This window comes from Prionailurus viverrinus, chromosome D4 (genome assembly GCF_022837055.1).
Source record: "Prionailurus viverrinus isolate Anna chromosome D4, UM_Priviv_1.0, whole genome shotgun sequence".
NCBI classification, from domain to species: Eukaryota; Metazoa; Chordata; class Mammalia; order Carnivora; family Felidae; genus Prionailurus; species Prionailurus viverrinus.
The window spans coordinates 49,031,996-49,058,450 of record NC_062573.1 but is presented as its reverse complement, the minus strand read 5'-3'; positions in this window follow the sequence as shown (position 1 = coordinate 49,058,450).

The following is a 26,455-nucleotide window of genomic DNA, read 5'->3' as shown; positions in this document are numbered from 1 at the left end:
CATGATCTCACCATTCATGAATTTGAGCCCCGCATCGGGCTCTATGCTGACAGCTCAAAGCCTGGAGCTTGCTTCAGATTCTGTGTCTCCCTCTCTCTCTGCCCCTCCCCTGCTCACATTCTGTCTGTCTCTTTCAAAAATAAATATTTAAAAAATTTAAAAAAATTAATGTTGATCTAATATCATTAACCTCAAACCTGATTTGACTTCCACCAACTGTCCCATTATTATTATTATTATTATTATTCAGGATCCCATCCAGGATCCCACAATGCATTTACTTGTCACGTCTTCTTAATTTCCTCTAGTCAGGAACAGTTTCCCAGTATGCCTTTGTCTTTTATGACCCTGAAATTTTGAATTATACTGACTAGTTGCTTTGTAAAGTGTTCCTCAGTTTGTCTGCCTGATGTTTTCTCATGATTGAATTGAGGTTATACATTTTTGGCAAAGATATCACGGAAGTAATGTTAGACCTTTTTCGGTGCGTTATATCAGTAGGCACATGATGCTTTATTACTGGGGATGTTAACTTTGTTTGAATAGAGGTGTGTGTGCCAGGTTTCTCCACTGTAAAGTTATTAAATTTTTACCTTTGTAATTAATAAGTATCATGTGGGGAAATACTTTGGGACCATGCAAATATCCTGATTCTCATCATACTTTCACTTACTAATTTCAGCAGCCATCGATGATTTTTACCTACAATAGTTTTTAATGGGCTGTTTGCCAAGTGGGGATTTTCTATTGCTATCATTCCTTCTGCACTAATTAACTGGAATTTTACTGCATTGGACAGTTATCGATCTCATCATTTATTGATTGATCCAGCTATCTATCGATATCACTATGATCTCATGGATATATATATATATATATATATTTTATTTTATGATAAATAATCCATCACTATTATTATTTATTTTGCCAGGCAAATTGTTTGGCCTTTGGCAGCAAAATTTTTTGAGCATTTCCTTGTTTTCTGGCACATAAGATGTCCCAAGCTCATCTGAATACAGGTAAAGAGAAAATATCCCACTGAGACACAAAAAGTCTTAAAAAAAAATGTACGGAGTAAGAAATATGAAGATTACGGACAAATGACTTAGCACTTATGTAAATGGAATTGCAGAAAATGAAGACAGAAAATGGAGCTAAAACGATATTTGAAACAACAGTGTTTGAGAATGTTCCAGGACAGATGACAGAAATCAGCCCATGCATTAAAAAAGTTAGAGAGAACTAAAGATAAGTAGAAAGAAAAATTACACTTAGCATCCTAGACAAATAATTGAAAATAAAATTAAACAAAAAAATATAAAATCATCCCAAAAAGATGTATTATCCTCAAATAAACAATAATTCTAATGGTCAGCTTCACGACAGAAACTATAGAATCGATAACTCAGTGAAATGACATTTTTAAGGTGTTGAAAGAAAATACAAAAACTATCACCCCACCCCAAATGCTAGGCTTAACCCCTCCCCCCAGTCTTTAAACTGAAACCAAATTGAAATGCTTTCCTACAAATAAAATCTAATAGGATGTATTGCCAGTAGGCACACAAAACAGAGAAAAGCAAGTTTTTCGGGCTGAAGGAAAATGTTCCAAGATGGAAACAAAACTGTAGGAAGCAATCTACAGCAAACCAAGTGGCAAATACGTGAGTAAATATAAAAAATATAAGAGAAAATTAGCTGTTTAAATTTTTTTTAACGTTTATTTGTTTTTGAGACAGAGAGAGACAGAGCATGAATGGGTGAGGGTCAGAGAGAAAGGGAGACAAAGAGTCTGAAACAGGCTCCAGGCCCTGAGCTGTCAGCACAGAGCCCCACGCAGGACTCGAACTCACGACTGGAGATGATGACCTGAGCCGAAGTCGGACGTTTAACCGACTGAGCCACCCACGTGCCCTGAAAATTAGCTGCTTAAATAACAATTAGAAATATGGTTGAGGGGTTTGTTTATACATGCAGACATGTTAAACACACAACACAAAAAGCACAGATAGTTATTGTGTGATTCTTGCATTGTTTCGGAAATGTTAAAAATCATAAGAAACTAAAAGGAAGGAAATAATGGGTGCCTGGGTGGGCTCAGTCAGTTAAGCGTCCCACTCTTGATCTCGGGTAGGTCATCATCTCATAGTTTCTGAGTTGGAGCCCAGGCTTGGGCTTTGCGCTGACAGCACAGAGCCTGCTTCGGATTCTCTCTCCCTTTCTCTGCCCCTCCCCCACTCACTCTCTCTCTATAAACAAATAAATAAAACTTTAAAAGATATTAAAGTAAAAAATGAAAGGAAGAAAATAATAAATATAAGAGCAAAAATAATTGACTTTAAATTTCATCCATTTGACCTCTTAGTCCGAGTTAAACCTGTGCTCAGTCAATTCTTCATCCTCAGTGCTGCTGATTTTGTCCAGGACCCATTTCTAGTCTTGACTTTTGTAGTACCCTCCCTAGTTGTACTAAAAGGCAGCGTGGTATCACGGTTGGAACTGGCTGAGTAAGGCAGATTTGGGTGAAAACTTTGGCTTTGCCACGTACTATGCGAAACCTTGGACAATTTACCACTCTGAGCCCTAGTTTACTTACATGTAAAATGGTAGATGAAAACAGTTTTCACCTCATTAAATTGTTGGGAGGGTTAAATAAGATGATATAAAGAGTTTAGGTAGTAACTGGTACAGAGTAAATGTTCAGTAAATGTTTTTATTGCCTCATTGCCTCCTGTCCCTGTACCTCTAATTCCATATTCCTTTTTCCAAAAAGACAGATTCTGGGGCACCTGGTTGGCGCAGTCGGTTAAGCGTCCGACTTCAGCCAGGTCACGATCTCGCGGTCCGTGAGTTCGAGCCCCGCGTCGGGCTCTTGGGCTGATGGCTCGGAGCCTGGAGCCTGTTTCGGATTCTGTGTCTCCCTCTCTCTCTGCCCCTCCCCCGTTCATGCTCTGTCTCTGTCGCAAAAATAAATAAACATTGAAAAAAAAATTAAAAAAAAAAAAAAAGACAGATTCTAATCATATGATGCCCTTGCAAATATTTTTCAATAGTTGCCTTTTGGTAACAGGATAAAAAGTAGATTTCTTGGCATGGCCTGCCATAAATTTGATGATTCAATCCTTGTCTACCAGTCAAGCTTCATGTTCTGCAATTCTCTAACTTGAACTGTTAGCAAAAGCAATTCTGAGAACATTTGTATTTTCAGAAACACACTGTGCTCTAATGTCTAGATCTTGGTAAATGTATTCCCTTTTCCTTGAAGGGTCTCTTTCCCTTTCTCTGATTAGAAAATTCTTTCTTGTCTTGTATGCTTCAGCTCATTTATGGCCTTTTCTGTAAAAGTTTCCCTGGCTTCTCTATGTTTCCACTGAACTATGTCTGTGCCTCCATTACTGGACTTACCATAATGGAGTGTGATTACTGGTATGAATATTCCCCATCAAACTGTAAATTCCATGATAGGGACCATAGCTTTTCTGCTTTGTACGTATGTGATAATTAGCACAGTGCCTGGCATATAGCAGAAGTTCAATAAATGTTAGCTGAATGAATGGGAAAAAAAGTAATTGACTTTAGAGAAGAGTTATGAGAGAAAATCAACAAAGTCAACGTTTGGTTTGTCGAAAAGTGTAATATAAGTTAATTAACATGAAATAATAAATGTTTAGTAGGATGTATCTTACTCTAAGGAAGAAGAAGATATAAAATTATCAGTATCAGAAATGAAATAAGAGATATCACTGCAAATCCTGTAGATATTAAAAAAGGAAAATAAGGTGCTATTGTAAACTAATGTATTCAATAATATAATGAAATAAACTAATTATAAAAGCACAAATTCCCAAATTAACACAAGTAAAAATGTAAATATTTTAATAATGCTGTATCTCTAGAAGAAATTAAATTTATAATTAAAAATATTCCCACCAAAAAACCCCAAAAAACCAAAAAACAACCAAAACACCCACTCCAGGCCAACATGTTTTATTAGTGAATTCTTTCCATTTAAGCAAGAAATAATATCAATATCACTGAAACTCCTTCAGAAAGGAAAAAAAAAAAAGAAGGAACATTTCCCAATTAATTTGATGAAGGTCTGACAGTGGTGACTGACATGGACATTAATAGAAAAAGAAAATAATAGGTCAATATTTCTTATGAAGACATATGCATAAACTCTTCCATAAAATAATGGAACATTGACCACAGTGATATACAAAAAGTATAATACATCATGATTAAGTGGGATTTATCCCTGGTATGAAAACTTCATTTAACTTTTAAAAATCAATCATTTAATTTATCACATTAAACTAATAAAAGAGAAAAAAACTATATATAGAAATGCTCATTTTTATAGATACACAAAAAGTGATAAAATTAATACCTGCTCATAGCAATTGATCAACACATTGAGAATAAGAGTGACTTTTTAAAAATTTCATAAAGGGTTTCTATTTGAAAAATCACAGCTAGCATTGTACTTACTGGTGAAATACTGAATGTTTTCACCCTAAGATTAAGAACAAGACAAAGATTTCCACTTTTTACTCCTCCTATTCAGTGTTGTAATAAAGGTGTTAGGCATGATAATATGGCATAGTAGAGGGCATAAAAATTGGAAAGAAAAACATAAAACTATATTTTAACAAAAATATAAAACAATCTATAAACTACTAGAATAAATGAATTTAGCAATATTGTTAGGTACAATGCCATTTTAAAAATTAAATGATATTTCTATATACTAGTAACAAAAATAGTGTCAACAATTTTAAATAAGACTATAATAGCATTAAAAAGTTTACATACTAGGAATAAGTTTAACAATCTATTTAAATTTAAAATTTAAAAATAAAAACTTCTACAATGAAAACAACAAATCATAATTGGAACAAATAATAACAAGATTTCCCTAAGTGGAATAATATGCCATGTTCATGGATAGATAGTTTCAATATTATATAGATGTCGATGTCCCTCAAACTGAATTATAACTTTAGTAAAAGGTGAAAGACTTACTCGATCTGAAGAGAAACCAGACTATTGAATTATAACTTTAATACATTTAAATCAGAATGCCAGAAAATATGTGTATGTAAATTGATGACTTGATTCTAAAATTTATGCAAAGATGCAGAGAACATAGAATAATGGCCAAAACAATCTTGGCATAAAAAGTGAAGTTTTTGATCGTACACTACAGTATTTCAAGATTTACTACAAAGATTTACTAAATATGACAAAATAGTAGTGTCAAAAAAATGAACAAATATTTCAATGAAACTGAACAGTGTCCAGAAATAGACTCACAATTAAATGGCTACACGATCTATGAGCCTATGAGAAAGGCACTAATGGAATTTATTAAAGGAAGATGGGTCTTCTCAATAAATAATGTGGAAGTATGGAAACCCATATAAAAAAACTTCTTAATTTCTTCTTCACAACTCTTCACCAAAGCTAATTCAAGATGCCCATAGACGTAAGTGTAAAAGCAAAACCTATAAAACGTCTAGAAGAAAACATCAGAAAAACTTTTATAAGTTCGGATAACCAATATTTTTAAGTGCCACTCACACACAAAAACACTAATTATAAAAAAAGGACAAATTAGATTTTGTAAATATTTAAAACTTCTGTCATCAAAAGATCCAATTAGAAAGAGAAAAGCAAGCCAGACTGTAAGAGGTATTAGTAAAGGACTAGTCTTCAGAATATGGAACTTCCATAAATTGATACGAAAATAAAAACAACTAGATTTTTAAAAGGAAAAGAACTTGCACAAGATAGTATCCAAATAGCTAAGAAGGATTAAAAAGATACTCTACATCATTATTTCTCAGAAAGAGGCAAAATAAAATCACAATGACATAATACTACATATTAACCAGAATAGTTAAAGTGTGAAAGTATCAGTAATATGTGAATTAACTGAAACTCTCCTTTATCACTGTTAGGAATGTAATGATACAAATACTCTGGAAAATTGGCAGTTCCTAATAAATGCAATAATATACTTTCATATGACTCAGCAACTCCACTTTTACATATATTCCCAAAAGAAAGAAGAAATTTAAAAATTTCACTAAAAGACACGAAGTTGATTGTTCATAAAAGTTTGATTCAAAATGGCCCCAGACAAGAAACAGTCAAAATTTCCATCAAAAAGTAAACAGATAGGGGCACCTAGCAGGCTAAGTCAGTACAGTATGCAACATTTGATTTCAGGGTTGTGAGTTCAAGTTCCATGCTGGGTGAAAAGATTACTTCAATGCACACACACACACACACACACACACATAAATTTAATAAATATTATAAATTATATATATAATATTTTTTTTAGAGAGAGAGAGACAAAAAGTGTGAACAGGGGAGAGGGGCAGAGGGAGAGAGAGAGAGAGAGAGAGAGAGTCTTGAGCTAAGCATGGAACCTGACATGGAGCTCAATCCCACAACCCTGGGATCATGACCTTAGTCAAAATCAAAAGTAGGACACTCAGGCACCCTGAGCCACCCAGGAACCACAAAAAAATAATTAAAAAATAAAAGAGCACAGATAAATTGTGATGTAGTCATATAATGAAATACTACTAAGAATTAAAGTAAAACTTTTAGTACCTGCCACATCAATAAGTCTGACAGGCATTATGTTGAGCAAAAGGAGCCAGGTACATAAAAGTATATTGCATGGTTCTATTTATATAAATCAAGAGTAGGTAAAACTAACTGATGATTATAGAAATCAGATTAGTGGTTAGCAGTGGAGACAAGGATAGGCTTAGAGAAGGCAAGAGGGAGTGTTCTGGGATTCTGGAAATGTCCCGTATCTTATGAGTAACTATAACTCATAAGATACACATTTAAAAATCACCAAAATTTATACTTAAAATTACATGCTAGATCTCAACTTTTTTAAATGAAAAGAATCAAGATTATCACAATAAATGTACATGAACAAAATTAATCAGTAAAAAGATAAGTGTCTGCTATTTGACCAAGAAGAAAAATATTCTGTATATAAATTGTCCATGTTGAAAAGAATAAACATTCTATTTCTAGTTCACATTATATAAAGATATTTTCAGTTAGGTAAAACACCAAAATTTGAAAGGCAAAACTGTAAAATAACATGTAGAAAAATATCTTTGACATTTATTAAACAAAGTAAAGCAAAAGCCACAAGAAAAAAAATTATGAATGTGTGCCTTAGGAAACGTTGCAAAATTAAATAAGCAATCAAAGTCAAAATATCAGCCACAATGAGGAAGAAATGTTGTCAAATGTTAAACTGACATTTCTAAAATTATATTTTTTTGATAATTTTTTAACATTTATTTATCTTTGAGAGACAGACAGAGAGGGGAGGGGCAGAGAGAGGGAGACACAGAATCTGAAGCAGGGTCCAGGCTCTGAGCTGTCAGCACAGAGCCCGATGTAGGGCTCAAACCCACAAAATGCGAGATCATGACCTCAGCCAAAGTTAGACACTTAACTGAACCACCCAGGCGCCCCACTAAAATTATATTAAACAAATTTTTTTTCTAATATTTATTTATATTTGAGAGAGAGAGAGAGAGAGAGAGAGAGAGAGCATGAGCAGGGGAGGGGCAGAGAGAGAGGGAGACACAGAATCCGAAGCAGGCTCCAGGCTCCAAGTCACAGCAGAGTCCGACGCAGGGCTCGAACCCACAAACCAGGAGATCATGACCAGAGCCAAAGTCAGGCCCTTAACCAATTGAGCCACCCAGGTGCCCCTAAAATTGTATTCTTAAAGGAAACTAAAATCAATATCAAAAGAACAGCCTTCTTAGACTACAAGGGTAAGGCAAAGAATATGAAGGAAATAAAAGAAAGTTAAACTGGTATGTGTAATCAAAATATGAAAAATGACAAACCTCACTAGTAGTCAGAAAAAATTCAAATAAAAACAATAATTCATGTTCCTGTCAGCTGGGTAATATTATAAATTTTGTTAACACAAAGTGTTTGGAAAGGGTGAAACTCATCTATTTTTAATATGTAATATTAAAATGTGTAATATGCAATATATGTTACATGTATTAAAATATGTAATATGTAATATATTTGTAAAAAGAGTTAGCAATAGCTAGCGAAGTTGAACATCTACGTACGTTATGACCTATAAGGAGGCATTAATAATGGTACCCCAAAGATGTCCATGTCCTACTCCCTAAAATCTTTAATTATGTTACCTTACATGGCAAAAGAGACATTGCAGATGTGATTAAGGATCTTGACATGGGGAGATTACCCTGGATTATCCAGGTGGGCCCCATGTAGTCACCAGGGCTCTTGAAGGTGAAAGAGGGAGGCAAGAGAGTCAGAAGATGTGCTGGGAGAAGCAGAGGTCAGAATGATTCGCTTGCTGACTTTAAGGATGGAAGGGAGGCTCATAAGCCAAGAAATGTGGGCTGCTTCCAAAAGCTGGAAATTGTCCCAGAGGGTATTATGCTAAGTAAAATAAGTCATACTAAGAAGGACAAATACATTATGATTTCACTCATAGGAGGAAACTAAAACAAACAAACAAACAAAAAATACACACAAATGAATAAACAAACAAATCAGAACCAGACCTATAAATACAGAGAACAAACTGATGGTTGCTGGATGGGAAGGGATGGGAGGATGGGCAAAATGGGTGAAGGGTAGAGGGAGATACAGGCTTCCAATTATGGAATGAATAAGTCATAGGGAATATAGCCAATGATACTGTAATAGTGTTTTATGGTGACAGATGGTAACTGCGCTGGTGGTGAGCATAGAAAAGGTGTAGAGAAGTTGAATCACTACATTGTAGACCTGAAACTAACGTAACCCTGTATGTCAACTCTTCCCCCAACCCCAATTTTTTTTTAAGCTGGAAGAGATAAGAAAATGAAGTCTTCCCTGGAGGCTCATGTCCAAAAGGAATGTAGCCCTGTCAACATCTTGATTTTAGTCCGAGACTCATTTAGGACTTTTGACCTCTGAACTGTAAGGGTAAAAAAAAAAAATGTTGTTTGAGCCACTACGTTTGCTGTACTTTGTTACAAGGCAATAGAAAATTAATACAACCTAACATTTCCATTTGTAGATAGGACTATTTCTGTGTTTTAAAGTATCTGAGGACGTATACAGGAATGTTCCTGGATGTATGGTTAATAGTAAAAACTTGAAACAAACTGTCTCCCATTAGGTAAACAAATAGGTTGCAATTTATTTATATTGTACTGTATTGGATGACAGTGAAAAAATGAATGCATGAGATATATCTTTTCAACATGGAGACATTTCAAAAGTGAATTCATGAGTGAAAAAGCAAGTACGAAAGACAAAGCCAATACATGCATTAGTTTCTTGTGGTCGCTGCAACAATTTGCTGCAAATTCGGTGGCTTATAACCACACAGATTTACTCTCTTATACTTCTGGAGGTCAGAAGCTGAAAATGGGTCTTACACAGCTAAAATCAAGGGTGGTGGGGTTGGTTCCTTCTGGAATCTCTAAGGCAGAATCCATTTCCTTGCCTTTTTGAGCTCTGGAAGCCACCTTTATTCCTGGGTTCATGACCCACTCATGTCCTCACATTACCTTTTCTCCCTCTGATTCTGTTGTCACACCGCCTTTTTCTGTAGTCAACTGTTCCACTGCTTCTCTCTTATAAGGACACTTGTGATTACATTCACAGTTCACCCAGATAATCCAGATCATCTCCCACCCCAAGATTCTTAACATGATCATACTTGCAAAGTCCCTTTGGCCATATAAGACAACATTCATGAATTCTAGGCGTTAGGACCAAGATACTGTTGTGTTCTGTTATTTAGTCTACCGACATATGTTATAATTTAGGCATTTTTTATGCAAAAAATTCAAGATATGTATAGTTAATAGATGTGAACACATTTAGTAGGGGTTGCAAAATAAAGGAGTTTGTTAAATGGCACAAAAATAAATCAACTCCAATTTTCTGAAAATGTTTTTTAAGTATCCTAATGTTCTAGTGTCAGTGAGCAAAAATTAAGTGACAAATGAACCAGATGCTTCACTACTATGTTACAAGAACCACCAAATCCTCAGCCTGGCATACAAGAGCCCTCACTGCCTTCTAACTCTGTCTCAATCAGTCAAGCCTACACATGTCACTTGAAATATACCTACTTATAGTTATCACTTTCCATATTGGAGTCCATTGATGAAATCAATGTTGATGATTTTTTTTTTTATGTAAGTTATCAACTTGAAGAAAAAAATGAAGAAGCAAATCTATAAAAGAACAGAAGCCTGAGCAATTTCAGAAAACAAGACAGAAGGACTAATGGGCTGTTTTAGGGGAACTACCGAGGTTTGAAGAAAATGAAAAGGTATAAGAATGGAAATAAAATCATATCAGAGGAAAGTTGCATCCTCATGTAGTAATGTTGGGTATTGAATTCAAGCTGGTAGCCATGAATTTATGAATATTACCAATCTGGCATGTTATATGATTTTTTTCTAGCCACACTCGATCTGTTTTAATGTTTATTTGTTTATTTTGAAAGAGAGAGAGAGAGAGTGAGAATAAGCAGGGGAGGGGCAATAAGAGTGAGTGAAAGAGAGAGAGAGAGAGAGAGAGAGAGAGAGAGAGAATCCCAAGCAGGCTCCAGGCTATCAGGGCAGAGCCCAACACAGGACTCCATCTCACAATCATCTCAGGTCTCATGACCTGACCTGGAATCAAGAGTCCACACTTAACCAACTGTGCCATCCAGGGGCCCCAAGTAACACTCAGGCTTAAGGTGACAATGTAAAGATATCTAATAGTTTGGTTCAGTCAGCACTAAGTTTTTCCCAAGGAGTACAACCAAAAGAAAGCACAAGAGAGTAAAGAATATATCTACAAGTGATTTTGCTGCTATTTCATGTGAAATTAACTCAATAATACAGGAAGTGAGGAGGGGAGGGGGCAGATAGATAGAAAGGAAATGGTTGAGTTGATGAATTAGAGGCACCATGACATAACATTTTGCAGTAAAAAGATACAAGGACAGAATAGCCGTAGGTTGGGATAATGATTCTCAGGGTGGAGTAATTTCAGGTGACAACAATTTCCAGAATATGACCACAGAATCAAGCAGGTTTTCTTAACTGGAGGAACACCCCATAGGATATGGGAAAACAAGAAATCATGCAAGCATGTGGTATTGACTAGGTTATCAACATAGGCATTTAGTTGATTCTAATAATGTTTGGGGCTTGAATGGAAAATAAGAATATTATTCAGGTGTTACAATCTTCAGTAAATCAGGCTAATAACTAGGGCAATACCTTGATCAATTAAATAGGTTGTGATGTCATTCCATGATAAAGGGAAGGGAATACAGAAAGGGGTAGTTTTGGGTGGAAAGGCTATCAGCTCAGTTTTGTACACATTGAGTTTGAGTTTCCTACATGGCAGCAAAATAGATCTGTCCAGTAGGCAGCGGGCCATATAGATTGGACAGAATCCACTGGGCATTATCAATTTATAGATAATAATTTGTTTAATCAAACTAAAATGAGGTAAACCCAGTAGAATGTACAGATTATTTAAATTCAGTCAGAAAACTTACGTTATATATCACTAATTGTACTTTTATAATACCTGAAATTATCACTTATAATTTTATGTGGGCTCATGATTTATATATCCCTTATATTTTGCCCTGTCTCTGTCTCACACACACACACATTTCATCAAATTGATCATTAGCTTTTTGATTTCCAGACCATATTTTAGAATTAATTTTGTTTCTACGGTGCTTAATAAAGGGCTGTGAACATACTAGATGCCTCCCTTTCCTTTACTAAATACACAAATATTCAATCTATTTTTTTAATATGCTTCTGAGGTTTTCTCAAACGCCAATACCACAATTGTCTATGATATATTTTGATGATATTAAAATCTTTCTTCTAGGTTCACTCACTTTAGGAAATGGGTTCTGATTCAGTTAACATTTAATTCTCTCCTACAAGTGTCTTGTCTTTTCACTTTTTGCTGGGGCATCTTAAGAACCTTCAGTTTGTGATTGATTGCACGCCAGCAGAAGAATAGGGTTAGGAAGTCAGGTAATGTCGATAATAAGAAAGTATAGCAATTGATTAAGTTTCTGCCTAGAAATTTATTCTCAGACTAATTGTTTCTTTATGTATGAGACTAAGCCCTGACCATAAAGTGAATAAATAAGAACAAGTTTGAATTTTGCATTTTTACAAGCATGATGGAATGAATATAATCAATTTTTGCACTATATCCTAAAGCCATATACACAGAAAGAACAATGGGCTTAAAATCAAATTAAACCTGCTTTCAAGTGTTACTACTTTTTAGTTACATAACTTTTGGCAAAACTGTGCTTCTCTGACCTTAAGTTTCTTCACCTGGAAAATGGTGATAATGAAATGAAAGATATAAAACTACCGTGGCTTAAGACGGCTTTCTACAGGCACGTCAATACAATTAAAACTAACAGGGAATTGTAACTTCATTCAGGGTAGTCATCACTAGATGGAAACCTCTACTTCAGTCACCAATACAATTGGTGAAATACAATTGTACAGTTGTATACAATTGAAATACAACCGCACACAATTGAAATACAATACAATTGAGGAAAGATCTAAATTCCTTTTAGGCTGCTACAAACTTGGCATAAATGGGTTGACTCACTCAAAAGTTGATTTTCAAGGAGAAAATTAATTAAATGTAAAAATGCAACCGGTCAAATAATACAAGAAATGGATGAGTCGTGGTGTTGTCCTTCGCAGTTTTGGTGATTAGCTTGCATTTTGTCACCAAATCCCTCAAAGTTCTCAGAGACATTCAAAAGTTTCAGCAAAAACCCTAGAAACATTAATAAGAAAGTTCAGGTGTGAAAAAAAAATCGCAGCTCAGTCAAGAAGAGGAAGAGGAAGAAAGATGGTTTAAGCACTCTGATTAGTGCTTAAAATAAGTCCAGTGTATCCCAATAATGGACCCCCAATGGTGGCTGCTGCTGACAGGTAACTGTTGACCTGGCTTTGCTCACAAAATACTTTTCTTCCATCTGCCCTAATTATTAGTCCCATTCTTTCTCCACTCTTTGGCTAAGACTTGGTCTGTTCTTAATTTGGGGTCTGCTGCATGGGAGTGCTTAGCATTGCTAATTTGGGAACGAATTACTTGAAGTGGAACCTTTGAGAGAAACTAAATCCCAAACCCTGAATTCCTAGGTTGGTTGTCTGAAGTTTGCTACACTGTACTTTTCAAAACCAAGATGTTTTTGCAGGCATATTGGGATCCTGGAATCTCTGTCAGAAGAACAGACGTTCAAATACACGGCTATGTTTCACACAATTTCCCAGCAGTGGGTATATATAAAAGTAATAATCTTTAGTATGATACTAACATTTAGCAAAAGAATACTAAAGTATGACTAAAGCTGAAAATCAAGCAAATCGGTCATCAGACTATGAGTTTGCAATGGAAAGCCTGTGATTTCATTACAGTATATGACCCATCAGGCTTCTTATAGCGGACAGGAGTTTGGGTTCTTGTTTGCATGATGGGAAGCATGTCTGCTTTCCAGGCTGATATATTCCGGATACAGAATGTGTCCTGTGTTCCAGACATTTGGGAATGCAGAGGGATCCCAGCTTTGAGCCATTTGACTGCGTGGTTTTAATTAGGCTACATATTGTTTAGAAACTGCAGCAGTACAAATAGTTTATGTGCTTATGTTTAACTGCAGGATGTCATTGTCCAAATAGAAGAAGAAAAAAATACCTCTTCCATTGAAAAATCAATGTCACTCATTAAATTAGAAAAAAGAAATGTACAGACTCTTATTGATTAGCCACTGGAAAAAAGATTATTCAAGTGAAGTGTACCTCTGATGAACTTTAAGAAGCATCTGCATTATGGTTCATAACTAAAATTTCTGGGTTACTGAAAGATCTATGAGTTGAGACTTCAGATTTTAGAAATTTTACCTTATGCAGCCGGTTCACTGAAAGGACCACTTACTTTTTAGGCTGCAGTAAACAAGATGTGGAATATTGGAAGGGGCCCCGGGCAGAAACTCAAAGGGCCAGGATACTATGCTCGGTTCTTCTGCTAACTAATCTCTGGTTCGCAGAGGCCACTAAGGTAACCTTGCGAGATGTCATTTCTTGCTTATAGAATCCTAACAGTAGTGGGAGCTCTGCCAGTGACCAGCTGTGGGGCTTTGGACAAGTCACTTGACCTTCCCGGGCTCAGGCTCATACTTACAACGTGAAAATCAGAATACTCACCTTCTAGAGTCGTATGAGGATTAAAGGAGAAAAGACATATAAAGGATCTCTCAGAAAAACCTGAAACAGAACAACTACCACTCTGAAAGTGATTAATCATAAGACTATATAGTGCAATTAAGTTTTATTTTAATGGGGTTCATGGGTTTCTAACTATCTCGTATTTGCATTGAAGCATTTTGCAGGTCCCAGAAACACTTAGCAAGAAAATGTTAAGTCAGCGTGTGGTTGAGGAATATTACTCTCTACTGTGTCAGACTTTTCTTTAAGTACAGTTGCTAGAGTGTGTTTGGATGGAAAACGAGCAGACAAGATTACCAAGTGATTATGGCATCTCTGTTCTTGTACTTTCTTTTCAGCTTAGGCTCTAGGAATAGCACGGAATCAGGGAATTTGTTGCAAGCAGGATTAATTAAATGATTCACTCTGTGCCCAGAGTTTTTTTCACTTTTCCTGTTGCGCATTAGTGAGAAAATCCAGTATTAGGGAGAACACGCTCTTCAGGGGATACACTCAAAATGTGGAAGTTCTGGTTTTTAAGTTAAATGGAGATGACCCCTTGGCTCATTAGGCAGCAGAAGAGATGTTAAGGGATTTCCACCCCCCCCACCCCTCCCCTTTGTTGGCCTTAAGTATTTTATTTTTTAGGTAGTTCATTTTTTTTCTTTTTTCTTTTATCAGATGTGTTTTGCACATGAAAGGAAAGGATGCTGGTAGAAAAGCGTTTAATTCTCCTAAGGCTGAGAAGCTATACGTCTTCAGGGTAATTAAATGATGATTTTGTGACTCTTTCAATATGAATTATCAAACTTGATGCCTTTGGAGCCTACAGCAGATCCTTTGAAAGCCACAGCTACCATTGCACCATCTCCCCACCTGGAGACCTCTTCGTCTCGAAAGGGAAAAATATGCTTTCTACTTCAATTGTTGGATAGCATCTTCATATGTTTTATTTGTAAAACAAAACATACACATTATGAAAAGGACAAAACATGCACAGAGTGAAAAGAAACCATGTAGCTTGCATAGGCACATATTTTTACATATTTGTTTCTAAATGTACAAACAGGATCTGCTCTACAAAATGCTCTAGGATGGGTATTTGTTTCAAATTTATGTAATCAGCCATGTTGCAAGATGTTATTCAAAAAGAAGCTTAGAGATGTGTTATCCTTTCTCCATATCTAACATCCTCTCTCTCTCTCTCTCCCTGTGGACCAATAAATAACAGGGATGAAAAAATATTTAACGTCAAACAAGACAGTAAAATACAGAAGTGTCTTGATGTTTGAAAAAAAGCACAATCACAGCGAAACGGGAAGTTCCAGCCAGGGAAGGGGGGGGGGGGACGGGGAGAACCTTGTGGGTACGAGTTGAGCTCAGTTAAAGTTCAGGGGGTTCTGGCTATTTTGTAGATCTTAAAGTTTATAAGCAGATTTCCAGATGTGATACCATCAAACTGCACCTCAAGTTCACTTCATTAAAATTTAGCTGTTGATCAGGCCTCTCAATAGAATTCTCCACATTCTCTCCCTCTCATATATTCATTTTAATGGTCCTTTGGCAGGCTGGATCCTGTGCTGGGAGTTTAAATGACAGGCATCACTCTTCAGCACATGATTATCTGATTCCTGAACCAGTGCGTGCAAAACAAGACATGTGCGTTTCTGGAAAACCAGGCCTCGCCAAAAGAGGGGCTGGCACCGGCTCCCCCTGGCAATCAAACCCGAGGATCTTTTAATTATGAAACAGAGATGGAAACAAAAAAAATAAGGGAGAGAATGCAAGAGAAAGAAAAAAGTACCCTGAAAGACTAGATTATGACAGCACTCCAGTTCTACGAGCTTATCGCAAAGGGTCCCAGCAATGCTGACTCTCAACATAAACGTGTCTCTTAAATATGATTTAGAGTTTTCCAAAGATAGAGATTATTCCAAAATCATAAAACCCCTTGGCCTGGCTGAGGAAGACTGAATCATCTTTTATTAGGAAACTTTATATTTTCCCGGGTTACCGAAGTTGTTACATAAGGTCACAATTAGCACATCGGCTGGCCCTCTTCTCAGAGAGATCAGATCAAACACCCAATAAGGCGAGACAGATGGTACGTGCTGATAGAGCAAATTATTCCCCCTGCATTTATAGCTGTGGGGGGAAAGCACTACCTTGCTACCTGTGCTAACCGGTGTTTTTCACAGACACAACTCTACTTTAAATAGGTTTCTGCCCCCCGGGCGCCTGGGTGGCCCAGTCGGTTGAGCATCCGACTTCGCTCAGGGTCATGATCTCGCGGTCTGTGAGTTCGAGCCCCGCGACGGGGGCTCCGTGCTGACAGCTCGGAGCCGCGAGTCTGCTTCGGATTCTGTGTCTCCCTCTCTCTCTGCCCCTCCCCTGCTCATGCTCTCTCTCTCTCTCTCTGTCAAAAATAAATAGACATTAAAAAATTAATAAAAAAATAATAAATAGGTTTCTGTCTCAAGTTTTGGACAAGCTACCCTGCCAGTATAACTACTGGGAGACGCGGGAAAGATTTCTTTAAATCAGAGGCCAAGGCAATGTAGAGGATCATTCAAAACGAGGGAGAAAAAAAGAAGGGGCGGGACTAGTTGACAGAATTAATGTATTAAGCACCCTAATTCCTTTTAAATGCGTTTCAATGATTTATGGGAATTTAAGCTATCTGCTTTCTGACCACATGCTATTTCACAAATCTTATTAGAAAATACTTTAATTTTTTGGAAGCTAGGCATCTTTTTTCATACTGGATTAGCTTATAAAATTTTCTATGAGTTAAACTTGTGAAGCAGGAGTGTGCAGTTTATTTATTCTTCATAAACTTGTAATTGGGAGGATAGTGGAGCAAATCCTAATTGGATTAGAGAAAGAGAAAGCAGATGATAATCGTTTTGTGAAAATAGCACTTTAAACCAGGGATTGGCAAAATATAGGCACAGCCTTCAGCACCTGGCTCTTAAGCTGAGAGCAATATTTACATTTTTAAATGGCTGTAAAAAAGAGAGAGAGAATATGAACCAGAGGCTATGTGCCCACAAAGCTTAAAACACTATCTATCCTCTACAGACAAAATTGGTCAATGCCTGTTCTAAATCAAATGATATCTTACTGTAAATTTAAAAATTATTTCTCACTTATATTCTGTACTTGTAAATATATGAATCACAAAACTGAAAAAAAAAACTAAGAATAATTTTTCAAAAATTAACAATAGTATATTACAAGCGTGCACTCTGAATGATTCCATCTGTGCAAAGTTCAAAACCAGGCAACATTAAAGCTAGGATGATAGAAACTGGATTACTGGTGACCTCTGGATGATATTGACAGGAAAGCTACATGAGTCAACTTCTTAAGGTGATGGAAATGTTTTATATGTTAATTGCGGTAGCTGTTACAAAAGGATATATAGAGACTTAAAATTTCACTGAACATTCCAGTTGAAACGTACACTTGACTGAATATGCTGTAGCTCAAGAAAAAAATAAATCATTAAATAAAAATGTACATTCATTCATGGCTTACCCACCTGCATTTTGTAGTATAGAACATAAAAGAAAAAAAGCGAAAATTTAATATCATCCACAAAAAGAAAAAGATTGCCTATAAAGTAACACATTTTAGATTGACAAGAGATTTATCAACAATGGCAATAGAGGCCAGAATACCGTGTAATTCCTTTTAAATACGGAAAGCCTAAATTAAAACCTGAAATTCTGTAACTAGCTACAATGTCGTTCAAAATTACAAACAAAATAAAGCCCTTTTCAGGAAACATAATAAGAAAGCTTTGGCTGTATAGGCCTTCAGTGAAAGAACTATTAAAGAGTATACTTCAGAAAGAAGATAATAGAACCCAATGAAATAAAATGGTGTGGCGCCCGCTGGCTCAGTCCATAGAGCATGCAACTCTTGATCTCAGGGTCCTGAGTTTGAGCCCCACATTGGGAATAGAGATTACTTTAAAAAAAAAAAAAAAGAAAAGGAAAAAGAAAAAATGGAATTAAAGAATCAATAGAGGGATCAATTAAAGAATCAGTGTAGGGAATAGATACAAATGGAGATAAATACAATAAGCATTTACTATGAAATACTAACCTTAATAAAAATGATTTAGAAGTGTTTGAAAAATAAACTCAAATACGAGAGAGCTCATACAAAAATTCATTGAGCTATATGCGGAATATTTGTACATGTCACTGTGTATACTACATCGAATTTTTAAAATGCTCCTGGAATAACAGCCCTCTTCTCCCACCACCATTAATGCAAAGGTGAGGGTCACCATTGTTTGATGGCCTCCTATTCACCCTATTGGTGAGGGATGGAAGCCCACCCTAGGGTTATGGGAATGGCTGAACGCACAATACCTGACATTGTACAGATGAGAAAACCAGTGGTTTATTAACTACATATACCCATAGCCCAGAAAGGACACGGCACACCATGAAGGACCATACGGGAGTTGCACGCTGGCATGCAAGAGAGGGCTTTCGTAGGAAGGCTTTGTTTGTAGGATCATGAGTTTGGGGTGCCCTTTGGTTCCCATGGGAAGGTATGATGACGGACTTGTGGTCAATCCTGTGACTGGTGAGGTACCACAGCTCACATCTCAGGGATGGGCAGGAATTGCACCGGGTCCTTTTAATAAAGAAGGTTTCTTGGCAAGGGGGCCCCAGCTGTGGGAGCAGATTGGAGAGAGGGATTCACTGTCAGGCCATTTAAGGCTCTCTGTTTTCTCCCAGATGTTGAGGCAGCGCATAAAACTGGCCCTGATGGTCAGCCTTCTATCACAATCATTGCCTTGCCTGAGAACTCAACTAAGCCATGGGAGCAATAAGACCCGAAAGTTAGCAGTCTTTGGATAGTTATGAGAAAGATCATATCACTCGGTCTTATGCCTAGTTCTTACTTCTAGTAGATCTGAGAGTGGTTTGAATGAAAGCAGGTGGAAATGAAAAGGCACTGTAATGAACAGTGTACTTCGATTGTTGGTAATAGGGGTAGTTAGAAAAAAATGGTATAGTCTCTAAGAATTGATGTTCGTTCTTTAAGGAGCATGTGCACCTGAGTGTGTATATTTGTGTGTTTCTGAGGGGGAAAAAAAGAAGTCCACACGAGTAGACACCATGGGAAGACATCTACTTCCATACCAGTGGCAATGTCTCATGAGAACCTGAGTTGTGTGGATCAAAACCCCAAATGGATTCTCCTGCTGTCGGACCTGGAGCTTTATCATTAACTATTTAGGCTTTAAGAGCGTCTTGATGAAGGAGAAGGAGAAGTCCTGGAGCAAAATTAGATTCTGTAGGTGGAGATGTTTAAAAAGGTGAGTGGAAAATCATATGGTGGAGGTCTAAAGATGATGCTCTATCAGGGGAAGAGGTAGGTCAATGGATAGGTAAGGAAGTTTAGGAATTATATCTTCCGGTAAAAGGACACATTCATATTTCACTCCCACCTCTCCCGTACCCCTTATATGTACTCATTTTTTAAAAGTTGGTAAGTGTGAAGAAAAAAAAAGTCCTTTCAAGCCTTAGAAAATGATGTTAGAAGAAGAACTTTGTTTTATGATGTTATTAATAAACTCTTCTGGAAAGTAGCATTGCTGATAGATTTTGATGAGTTTACGTTTTTTTTTTCTGGGAAATTACATTTTCCTCACCCAGCTAATCATCATTCGTTCAATGAGTTGGATGACTTTTAACTAGACGTTTCTTTCTTACACCTAGCTATTTTCTGTCCACTTTTAGTTTCCTATAAAATCCACCCAAAAAGAAATCTAAGTCTTCTCCCTCTCAGACAAGTTTGAAATAAAATTTTGACATGTGCTCACAATGAATTTGTCTGAAAAGTTGCTTTAAAAATAGATATATTTTTTTTTACAAAAAAAAATACATATGGTAGAATTTACTTCACGACTGCAACTGCTTTCCTATAGTCAAATAAAACTCTTCAATTAGAAGCGTGGCAGAGAGCAATGGAGAAGCAGGAGGGGATAAGCTGTTAGGTCAACAATTGCCAAAAACTAGATGTTAACTTGAGGGGCTGGTCCCTGCTGATGGGGTGACGGCATATAAATCTCAGCTTGTCCATTCGTGGGCCCAGGTAGGGAAATCCTGCATCCAACTTGGTGATGAAAAGCTTCGTATGGGGTCCTCAGAAAATGAAAAAAAGCCAGTTAAGGGTTTGAGAAGCCTCTTGCAGGCAATCCATGGACACCTAAAACATTTTCTCAGGGTGTTCCAAATGGAAGTTCATCAGCTACAGTAGTTTTTAACTGGAAGCAAGTTTGCCCTCCACAAACCTCCTGTGGGGTACCCGACAGTGTTTGGGGACACTTTCGACTGTCAAGACTGGGGCAGAGGGGGAGAATTGACCCTGCTATGTAGTTGGTAGAGGGCAAGAAGGCTGCTAAATCTTGTATAATGCACAGGAATAGTTCCTTACAACAAAGAATCATCCAGCCCCAACTGTCAAGAGTGGCAAGGTTGAGAAACACTGAGCTAAAATGTGAACAGTAGTATCTTGATGATGGCAGTGTAAACGCTGGCCTGGGTAAGTGTGTGAAATGGGTGAGAATGGCTAGAAGTGAAGGATAAAAAAAAAAAAAAAGAATGTAGTTGTCAAGGCTTTACCAAGAAAAGCCTTGTGGAAATGACGTTATCCAAGCTCAAGCTAAAATTTCAAAGACCGATAGCAGGTCAAATGGTACCCTTCTGTCCTTACTGGGCGAACAAGTTTCGAAGAATTAATTTGAATAGGAGTGAGAACTAGTATAATAACCGTGATAGAGGAAGGGAAGACAGGAGGGAGAGGGCGGGAGAGAGAGAGAGAGAGAGAAAGGAAGAGAGCGAGCCTCCAGCAATTAATAATTTCCAGCCAAGGGGAGTTAGCTGGGTTAAGTTTCTGGCGGCTGTTGCCTGGGAAAAAGGCCTTTCTCTCAGGGAGGAAACCAGTAACCAAGTTCAGGATAGTGTCAAATCAAGGTTGTATTCCAATAGAGGGGCTCCGAGTGGGAGCCAGAGAAGCAGATTATTGGGGAAGTTGGGGGCAGGGGCGCCAAGATAACCAGCTGAGTGCAAAAGGACTAGAAGCAAAGCCAGGATAAGCAGAAAGTCACATGGAACACAGCACAGGAACTGAGTGGTAAAGTTGGCAGCTGGTTTCAGAATCCCAGGAGAAATGCTCTGCGGGTAAGTCTGTGGGCACAGCCACATTACGAAGCTGGTGCCCAGGGCCCTCAATCGCACTCTTCTGGCTCAGCAGACCTAGTCTAATTTTATCCCAATGAAAACGAAAAGATCTCATTTGACATTTCCTTGGATGTCCTTGTGCGATGTGTAACGAACCCAGACAGGAATAAATCTTGTTAAGGCTCAATTCTCAACGGAGGCAGCTACCTGCTCTATTCATTCTGGACCCCAGAATCTTGGTGTAAAAATCTGGTGGGTTCATATGCGCAGGCGTTTTTTTTTTCTAGAATAATATCTTAAGAGCTATTATATTCAGTTAGTTATTAAGGCAACACGAGGATTGATTGGAAACGACTGAACAATACCAAAATCAAATCTTTAATGATTTGGCTCCCAGGATCACCCCGGTTACTCTTGCGAGAAAAAGGAAAAGACTCCAAGAAAGTCTAGTAAAATAACTTTGCCAACAGTAAACAGGAAAAATAAATGGAATTGCAGGAATTCTCAATGTAATAGACGTTGAGAAAAATAATAAATGGAACCAACGAAAGGGGCATTGTGTCGTGCACATTATAGTTCTTTGTTGTTTTAGTCTTTCCAACCTGAAAGGTTGGTTTTGCTTTAAAATATATACTGGGAAACCGGCCATACAAATCACGTAGGTAGGATTGAGACCAGCAAAACATCTGCGAGCAGTATTTCGTGCAGAGGGGTCGCTTGTTTGTTTGTTTGGCGGCAGCAAAAGAACGATACATGAGCTTCAGACTTTAAAAAGTGTAGGTATTTTAGCATAATAGTGAGAACACTGGGCAGTAGAAATGAACTCCCACCTCACCAGCAAAAGATGCGCTTACCGAGAAGATGCCTGTTTAATGCCGACAGTGGACACATTTCTTGATGTCACGGTGGCAGATTCATTCTACTTAGCTGGGTGTAGAAAACGGAGGGTATGTATGGGGATAATCCGCAAATAATGTCTATGGGCAAAACTCAGATCCATATAGACTTCTATGAGATGAAAGAATAAGAAAACACAAAAACATACCTAAGACATGGGAAATTTGAGCGGTGCGTAGAAAAGAAACCTCGGAAGATGCAGAAAATGAGGATATTTCTGAAAAATATTAACTTCCAGCATCAAGACAGGAAAATGTACGTGTCACATTTATAAGCTAGATTAGATGAGGTAAAAACCGACCATCAAATAAATACTGGTGGCTTACAAGTAACAAGTGTAGCTCTTGTTCATCCTGCCTATCACAGGTCAGCTGGAAAGTTCTGCTTATCTTTGTGCCTTGTGTGGCCCAGGCTGAGAGAACTTCCTTTTCTCCTTTGGCTTCCTTGACTGCAAAGCCAGGAAAAGGGAGCATGGAAAACTAAACATTGACCCTTAAAGCTTTTACCCAGAGGTGACATGAGTCACCTTCACTCACACTGCATTTGTAAGGCAAGTCACAGAGCCAGGCCTGAGATCAAATTCGTTTAGAACAATCCTACTTTGTGCTCAAAATGAGAAAACGGATAGGTGTTAAAAATTTCCCTACCGACTATCACAATCAACCCTTTTAGTCACAAATATATGGCTGACTTTTCTTTCTGTCAGCGAATTATACTTGCCTCCTTCCCAAGTCCTATCCAATTACATTATACTTGCCTCCTTCCCAAGACCTATGCAATCACCACCTTGGGTAAAACTCTGTATGTATCTCTTCTCGGTATGGAAATCCATGAACCAAAATGACAAGTTGTCTGTCCTTCATGCTCCTGATATGAAACTGCCGAAAGGATCAGGTTATTCAAATAAACATTCCAAGTTAGAAAAGAGGTGGGGAGAGATTCTGTAGTCCCTGGCCCAAAAGAACTCTGAAATTCCTCTAGGATATTACAAGCATATTCTATTCTGAATGTTCTTTCATTAGCACTTGATGGCGTTCCTTGAAATAGTTTCCAAGTTCTTGACTCCTGAGGCCCCTCAGTGATGTCATTCTTCTTACATCATCATCTTTGGCCACGTGTGGAGAGATTATGAAAGCTTGTATGAGACTCATCAGCTTTCCCAGCCTGCTTCCTGGATGTAGAATTTTGAGGGACCAATGGACCTCAGTTGCAATTAGCCACAAATAATGAGGTAATTAGGAATGATCACGCAATAAATGTTCAGGATGTATGTACGTATGTACGTATGTATGTATGTATGTATCTATCTATCTATCATCTATCTAATCTAGAGATATTGATAGAAATATCTATTTCTATAAATATAGAAGTATAGATCCTGAACATTTGTTGTATCTATCTATAGATAGTATAAATACATAGAGATATATATCTCTGATCTCTATAGATATAAATATATATGAAAAATGGTGTCTATAGATACAGATATACAGAGATACATAGATAGCTAAAGAGAGAGTTTAAGCCTTTAGTGAATGATCTAAGTAAATAAAAGTGATGATATCTCCATTTTAAATTCAGAGTTTTGCATATCATTACCGATTATTGTAAACATAACACTTCTCTTCACGGTTTTCTATGAATACAATATACTATAAAAATATTTACCTTGATTTCTTATGGAACTGAAAAGCTTTGCATAATTTTCAGGTGGAAGACATAAACATAAGAATATCTACAGATGTTTAGGAAACAAAATGATACTTGAAAGATAAATCCAGATTAGAATTTAATTTTTAAAAATCTGTGTACGTATATAAATATGTAGAAATGGAAGTAGACGGAGACATTCTGAATCCCTGACAGATGATACTGTGGGAAGGGTTACTGGAACAAGCATGTGAAAATGATTAAGGAGATCCTTTTGATTTTACCATATATGGTATGAATGCTTGATGATGGCATTAACAATGAATTGATTGAGCTTCTACTTCTGTTCAACATGGAATTTCAGCAAACGGGTTTACACTGCATCCTAAAATAACCCAAACCGTGAACAAAATGCATGAAACGGTAGTTCTAGGATACTGAACATCAGGCAATGAATGATACTAATCCCTGAGCGAGTGGGTACAAATGAGATGAGCACCATCATTGTCTCACATCACTGCCTTGGAAACTTGCCAGGATACAGCAGAAGAAGGCAGGTAGCGTGTGGTGGACTGTTGAGGAGACAGAGCTGAGAGTCTAGGAAGACCTTGTGGTTAGAGTTTGCAGGACAGAGTACTGGAGAGGAAAGAGCTGGACAAAGACGGAACTCTAGACATCTAAAAAGGGTCTCTCTCCAGTACCCAGCTAAGCACTGCTAAGTGCAAGCACATGAGAAAACTGAGAGTTTGGTAAAAGAACCACACAAAAGATTAACAGTAACTGTGCCCAGCAGTCACATAAGACTGAAACAGTGCCTGTTCTCACCAACCAGAGGGGAAAACCTCAAGATTCATGGAGCAGTGGGTAGAAGACACATAAGAGTCTTGCCTCAGTAGTTGGGAATAATCAGCCCCAGAATGAGTGCTATTTTGATTCCTCCTAACAAATCTTTTTTTAATTTTTTTTTTCAACGTTTATTTATTTTTGGGACAGAGAGAGACAGAGCATGAACGGGGGAGGGGCAGAGAGAGAGGGAGACACAGAATCGGAAACAGGCTCCAGGCTCCGAGCCATCAGCCCAGAGCCTGACGCGGGGCTCGAACTCGCAGACCGCGAGATCGTGACCTGGCTGAAGTCGGACGCTTAACCGACTGCGCCACCCAGGCGCCCCCCTCCTAACAAATCTTAAAAGCAAGGTCCAAAAGGCTAAAACTGTTTTAAGGAACTTAACCACACCCCAGCACAAAACTCAGGAATATTTATGGGAATACAAAAATATCCCACACCTCAAGTGATAAAATTCACAAGATTTAGCATTTAATCAAATATTACCAGACATTCAAAGAAGGAGGAAAATATAATTCACAATGAGGAGGGATATCAATTATTCAAATCCAAGACGAACTGATACAGATTTTAGAATTAAAAAAGAAATTAAAACAGTTCACTATAACTGTATTCCATACATTCAAAACCTTAAGTTGAGCGTCCTACTTCAGCTCAGGTCATGATCTTGCAGTTTGTGAGTTCGAGCCCCACGTAGAGCCCCGTGTCAGGCTCTGTGCTAACAGCTCAGAGCCTGGAACCTGCTTCAGATTCTGGGTCTCCTCTTCCTCTCTCTGCCCCTCCCATGCTCATGCTCTGTCTCTCTCTGTCTCTCAATAATAAATAAAAGTTAATATATGTATATGTGTATGTATATATATAAACATGAAAAATTTTTGTAATAATAAAAAAATTAAAAAATATATTAAAATAAAACCTTAAGAAGACACATGAAAATATTGTTAAAAGACCCAAAGAGGAGTTTAAGAGATGAAAACTACAATTTTTGATTTTAAATATACTGGAAAGGATCAATGAGCCTAAGGACATACAATAGAAACTACTAAAACAAGGATCACAGAGCGGGGGAAAGAGAGATGAGAGAGTCAGAGACAGAGAGAGAAGAGAGAATGGTACATCTGTGAGCTGTGGGAAAATTTCGCACAATTTAACATATATTGTATTGTTGTCCCTGGAGAAGGGAGGGTTAGTGACAGAAAAAATATTTGAGTAAATAATGGCCAAAGTTTTCCAAATATGATAAAAATGATAAATTCATGGATCTAGGAAGATCTGCAAATACCAAGCATAAGAAACATAAACTAGATCAAGGCACATCATATCACATTGCAAAGCTAGTGGTAAAGGAAAAAAATCTTAAAAGCAACCAGAGGACATGTTTTTTAGGTTATATGTCAGGGAACAAGGATGAGAATGATACGAAGTTTCCTTACAGAAACAATATAAATGAGATGACAGTGGAAAAACATGTATTAAGGATTGGATAAAAACCCAAAACACCCAATGTCAACATGGAATTCCATATTTGGCAAAAAAAAGAAAAGA